Source organism: Tribolium madens, unplaced genomic scaffold (assembly GCF_015345945.1).
Source record: "Tribolium madens isolate multiple individuals breed KSU strain unplaced genomic scaffold, Tmad_KSU_1.1 Scaffold_11;HRSCAF=98;Tcas5.2_LG3b, whole genome shotgun sequence".
Lineage (NCBI taxonomy): Eukaryota > Metazoa > Arthropoda > Insecta > Coleoptera > Tenebrionidae > Tribolium > Tribolium madens.
The window spans coordinates 2,679,874-2,686,035 of record NW_025400975.1 but is presented as its reverse complement, the minus strand read 5'-3'; the positions used below and the strand labels follow the sequence as shown (position 1 = coordinate 2,686,035).

The following is a 6,162-nucleotide window of genomic DNA, read 5'->3' as shown; positions in this document are numbered from 1 at the left end:
TTTTTTAAACCGACAAAATTTGTTATCAGTCTCAAGTTTTTTAACTAAAATTAGATAAAAATTCACAAGCTTGGGTTTATTTCATTGCGTCCAAAGTGTCCGTGACACTACGCTCTTTGCGGTAAAAGATAGATCATTGAGATACAGCGTAAACTTTCCTTTTCTGTTATTATTAAACAGATGAAGGCAAAGAAAGGAAAAAGGAAATGATTCAAAGTGTCTTCATTGCTCAACCACTACTGTCTCGTAAACAATGAAATAGACAAATGATAATGATCGGAAGTCATCTAAAACTGTTGACACACTCTGTGGTCAAAAACGACCTCAACACAATTCGATTTCATCCCTGTGTTTGAAGAATTTAAGGTCATGACTCGTACAGTGCGATCACGTGAGAAAGTTTTGTGAGCACTTTCGCAATTCCATTTTTCAGCGATATTACGATTAGAGGAACGAGTTTAGGGTTATAATCGTCCATCACTGAGGTAATTAACCGTGAAAACTAGTACCACTTAACCTCATGAGTGTGAGATACCGAAAAAAAATCCTAAAGTAATTAACTAATTTCGTAATAAGTTTAAGGGTCGCGAAACCCAATAAACTATCAAACTGTAATTTTAAAATGTTATTGTCGTTAAACATCTTTATTATCGAAGAAATTGGGACACGACTATTATTAAACAAACGGAAAATTGTTATGTGGCCAAACATTACGGAAAAAATTCAAATTGCAAGATCAAATGACCTCGAATTGATCTGAATGCATTTCGACCTCATTTTCGAGATATTGGAACAATATTTCCTCGATTTACGCAAGCGAAAAATATGTGATTATCCTGAAATGCGAAACGTAACGACGCAATTTCATCAAAAATAATTAAAGGTTTAGGCAAATTTGTGTTATTTACGAATTCTCGCTCCAATTTTCATTGTAATATTCTTCGCGAAAAACAACGCTGATTATAAATGCAGAACGTACATTGTTTATTCCACATAATAACAATACGTGAAAATTTGTTTCTTGAGAATTGGGACGAATAAATAAAGTGTGCTTATCTAACGCAACACTGAAGAAAATTATAATAAAACTTAACAACCGAACGTTAATTGTCAGCACCACGATGTAGCTATAAATATTATTATGAATCAAATAAACAAAAAGCAATTTCAAGCTCGATTACAAGCGTCGTCTTCAGGGTTTATGTGAAAAAATCAAGTTGGTACAAAAAATTGATTGAATTTTAAAACACCCTGTATGAAACAAAAAAAAAAAACACTGGTAGAATTGCAAAATTTATTATTTTTGAAAAATTATTTGCAAAATTGTAGTTCAAAAATTTTGTCCAAGTTCGAAACAATTATTTTAAATTAGCATTTTTTCACATGGTACTCCGGTGTAAGGTAAAAATGGAAGAAAAGTTAACATTTTCTTCTTTTCTCCCAACAAAATTTGGAATATTGCCTAGAAAAATGCAACTTTTTAAAACATGAATCCGAATATTCACTTTCTATGATTTAGACAAGCAATCTCAGATTCAGTGTTGAAAAATTCTTCAAAAAAATATTGAACTTTTTAAAATGTTGATTACAACAGACTATTACAATAGAAAAATAATTTTGTGTTATTTTATCTTTTTAAATAATAGCGCAATCCGACTTTTTCCCTAAGACGTAAAACTTTATAAAGACCCAATTATAAGTCGAAAATGTCATTTCGAAAGTGCCATTTAATACTTATTTAAATAAATTACTGTTCTATTAATCTGGCATTTCCTGTTTCATTAAATGCAAAATTAGATACGAAAATATCTCAACTCTGAATGAAATGAAAACTGATTTTTTGGCATTTTTCTTTTCCAAATTTTATTGTTTAATTTTTATTTTCTTTATACGGGGTGCGCCGGAACTCGCGCTCCAGAAAAAATGCCATGTAAGGTAAGATACAAGAAAGATGGAAAAATGTTTAAAAAATTCTATTGATAAAAATTTATAGAAAAATTATATTATAAAAGTTATGAGAGTTTAAATTTTGRACTTTAACTATATTTATTTCTGTTGGAAAAATAATTTGTAAATTGTAACTTTGTTTAATGTTATTTGTGACTTTTCTTGTACCTTTACTAAATAATTATGTCATAAAAAATGTCAAAAAATTTTGACAGATAGAATTTTTTAAACATTTTTCCATGTTCCTGGTATCCTACCGTACTTGAAAGTTTTCGCGAGTTCTGACCCTTGCATAAATATAAATTAAAATGAATTTTAATACAATTCTAGTGAAAGAACAAATTAATTATAAATAAGTTAAAAAATAAAAAGAAATCAACATTTCGCAACCACTCTTCTGTTTCAGTTTGGAAGACATAGTTAGTTAATACTCTTTTAATTTATCAAAAAATACTCATCTTATTTAACACAAAAGTTGCATTTTTTGCATGTTAAGAAAACAGAAGTGTTAATTTTACTGTTCGAGTTTTCGGGAGGCAAAAAATTTTTATGTCACTCGGGAGACACCATTATAGATATTAAAAAGCAAAATAGAAAGCAAAATGGACTAATAATATGTAATAATCTGACATTACCAAAATAGAAAATGAAACTAAGCTCAAAACTGAAAAAAGCGAACTAGCTTCTATTCTAATTTTTTCTTCAAAATGATTGTTTTATTTTTTTTAATTGTTGCAAAAACAAAAAAAAACAATATTCGTCCCACAACTGTTATTTTCCCAAAATTAGACAATTGTTATTAATTTCGCATAAATTTTTAATTTGAAACGGATTATTGGAAACACTTTAGCTTCACGTAAATACTATTCAATTAACTCAGTTTTGAAAATTCTTGCTTCTTTTGATTACAACCGTGACGACGTTTGTGCAAGAACGATTGTTATTTTAATTGCAACTTAATTTTGTGTGAAATCACTGACAATGCATCAACTATTAACAATGTTATAATTGACAACAATATTGCAACTGCACTTTTTCGTCGTTTTAATTAAACGATTTTCAATATTGCAAAACCATAAACCAATGAACGAAAAATTGGCAAAGCTTTGATGTTTGTTTATTTGGTTTTGATGAAAGCATTACATCACATTGTAAAAAAAAAATTAACGGAGTTTATTAGCATCAATTTTGGGCACGAATACCGAGGAAATAACCGGTATAAACAGTGGCCGCATAGTGTATTCTTGCGGCGAAGATTTGCCATTAGTTGGTTCAATCATTTCGTTTCTTCCTCATTAAGTTAGGAATTCGGTTTTTCTTTATCGTCCAATTAACAGTCTCGAGTTCGCATATTAACCCGAAGATGATGTAAAAGTGAATTAATTAAGAGTTGCCAAAAGTGCGGAACACGTTTTACCGTTAGGTCTTTGTGAAGATGACGTTCGGAAAAGTCGACTTTCCGTCCGTCCGATCGCTTGATAACAGTACAGAAACGGTCCAGATGAGCATCTCACCTGTAAAGACCGGTCGAGTGCTCGAACTCGCACAGCAACAGACTCGCAGTGACCTCCGGAGTAATCCTGGAGCACAACAACAGCACAATTCCAGCTCACAAGTCACTAAATCCGGGAGGTTTAGGGCACTAGGGCTGCATTTTGCTAGCACTGGGACTGCCTCACACGACACACTCTCAACCAGGAGGTAAGCAAACCGACTGGTGCGGTTCTTCGAGACCACTTGGAATACCACAGTCTCTCAATGCCCCACCACTTCTAGCGTGCTTTGTCACCTTCTTACCTGAGCATGTTGTCTGAGCAGCTATACTGCATGCCATCTAATAAGTCTACCTGGTCTTGTTGCACACCCATACGAAATATGCGATGTGCTTCGGGACGATTTTATGGTTTAGGGATTGAACCATAACGCTACTTCGTGCAACTATTTCAGCAATTAAGGAAACTGTCGCTCGGTTTAATTAACCAAACGTGTGTCTATGTCCGGTGATACAACCGGTTTTTCAGACATTTACTAAATTTCCTATATTTTTCAAAAAAACCTAGAAAAGCAAATTAAACGCACTGTATATTATTTAAACGGCAAGTATTTTTGATCAGTAAAAATAATAAATGCACAGTAAAGACATTGAATGAATGTTTGGCAAAACTAATTAATTTAATATTCACACATTTGCAAACAAAATGTTTTTGAGCAAAGTCGGAATGGCCCAAAGTGTTCAAAAACAAAAATGTGGTATCAGGAGCAAAGAGTGGCGTACGCTGATTAGAGTGATTACCATTTGTGCACAGTTTCCAGCCCTTGCTAAAATCATTCTTGCGCAGGGGCCCTTACCAATACATATACCACCCTTCAATGATAATAAATATTCAGTAATATAAAAATAAGTACCAATATATAAGACTAAAAATTCTTTAAATATTATGTTGTTTTACTAATTTTGATTAGAGTTACTGAGCGTTTATTATTTTTTCCTACGACCATATACGAAACTAGATCATAACGCACAATTACATATGCGCGAAAATTGGCATTATCGTACGAGGTCGAAAACCTATGCGATTTGTTTTCGCTGTGTGTTAGAAATCTAACGCACAATTCACACTCGAATGTTTTGTATTTTTTCATTTAACGTATTTTTTTTGTATACAATATTAAAAAAATATCGTTATTCAACGTATTTTTGTATCCATTATAAAAAATAAATCGTTATGACAAAAAAAATATGTTCGTAAGAAAAAAAATATTTATGGTCGTAGGAAAAATAGTGCACAAAACTTGCAGGAAAGTGTCTAACGCCCTCGCGGTATTTATCACTTTCCATGCTCGTTATGTAATYTACTATTAATGTACAAAAATTAATTAAACACTGATCATTTATCATTTTATACTGATCATAATTGAATTATTTACTGATCGCTTTATTACTARCCAAAACCAAGCAATTTTAGCCTTTTTGTCAGGCTTTCCTCTAAGGACACAAGCCTCATCAAAGAAACCGCCAAAAGAATTTCATTCGCTATTTATGTTTGCAAAACCGGTGGTAATTGTTTCTTAGAGACATTTGCACTGCTTGAAGCGTCTCCAAAATCACGACATCGTCTTTTTATAAATGAGATTCCCAATGGGTTTTTAATTTTTTTCTTCGCTAATTACGATTCTGGTTACAGAGCTGTCTATTTAACGTAATTATACACATTGGTTGGAAGAAATAATTCTGTTGTTAATTATCCGATTTTTTTTTAACTACACTTTTAATATAGGAAATAAAATGTTTGTTAAAGTAATACCTACATTATTTCGATTTAATTCGGAAACAACCCGTATTATTTAGGTAATTATTTAGCGGGTCAAAATTACTCACATTTATAGTATCTTGTCTAACACTTTTTTATTTATACAACAAGTCCACTATTGACCTTTAATTGTTAAAATATTTTGAAAAATGTATATAAACACTAAACTAGTGCATCGTTTGAAGTTTTTAACTATACAGCGGGTCCCAAAAATAAGTTACCCTACAAACTTAAGTCTTTTTTTAAACAAAACACCATATGTTTCTTGGTATTTCTACACCTTTTTCAAGTGTAATTCAGAAACCATCACATGTTATTCAGATTAGTCAATTTAGTTTCGAAATTGAAATTTAGATAAGTCAATTGTCTTTCAGAAAGTGTTAATTGTAATTCAGAAGAGTAACATAAGTTTCAGAAACCATTAGATGTAATTCAGATTAGTTAATTTAATTTCAGAAAGCATAAATTGGAATTCAGATTAGTCAATTGTATTTCAGGTATTCAAGTATTAATTGTACTTTAGAAATCATTACATGTAGGTAATTCAGAACAGTAAATAAATTCAATTTCATGTTACATGTAATCCAGAAAATGTCAATTGTAATTCAGATGAGTAACTTACTGTTATCTCAAAATGAAGTTTACACATAAACACGAATTATTTTATTTTCAGAATTACATAAACTTGGTATTTTACAAAATAAATACGATCTTTTATTTTTAACGGGATTTTGATAATAAAATTTTTAAATGAAAATAATGCTTTCTGAATTACACTTGAAAAAGGTGTAGATATAGCTCTTTATTATAATCTTTTTAAGCTAAATTTTTATTAGTCAATTTTGCTTAGTTTTTGAAATAAGTTGGTTTTCTTAATGAAAAAAAAAATATTAAATGAAAACTG

At 30.8% G+C, this 6,162-nt stretch overlaps 1 protein-coding gene across 3 annotated transcripts in view; it reads right to left on the bottom strand.

The window, feature by feature from the left end:
• The window catches only part of LOC123003793 (protein Shroom), a 157,034-nt gene that overhangs the window by 92,970 nt on the left and 57,902 nt on the right, over positions 1 to 6,162 (bottom strand). The window contains exon 1 of one of the 3 annotated variants that reach the window (XM_044396798.1): positions 3,462 to 3,667. The exons of 1 other annotated variant lie outside the window; for it this stretch is intronic. The gene's annotated coding sequence lies outside the window, so the exon portion shown is untranslated. Of the gene's footprint in view, positions 1 to 3,364; positions 3,387 to 3,461; positions 3,668 to 6,162 lie in introns of those variants that run through there. One more of the 3 variants, XM_044396808.1, reaches the window with a different exon arrangement.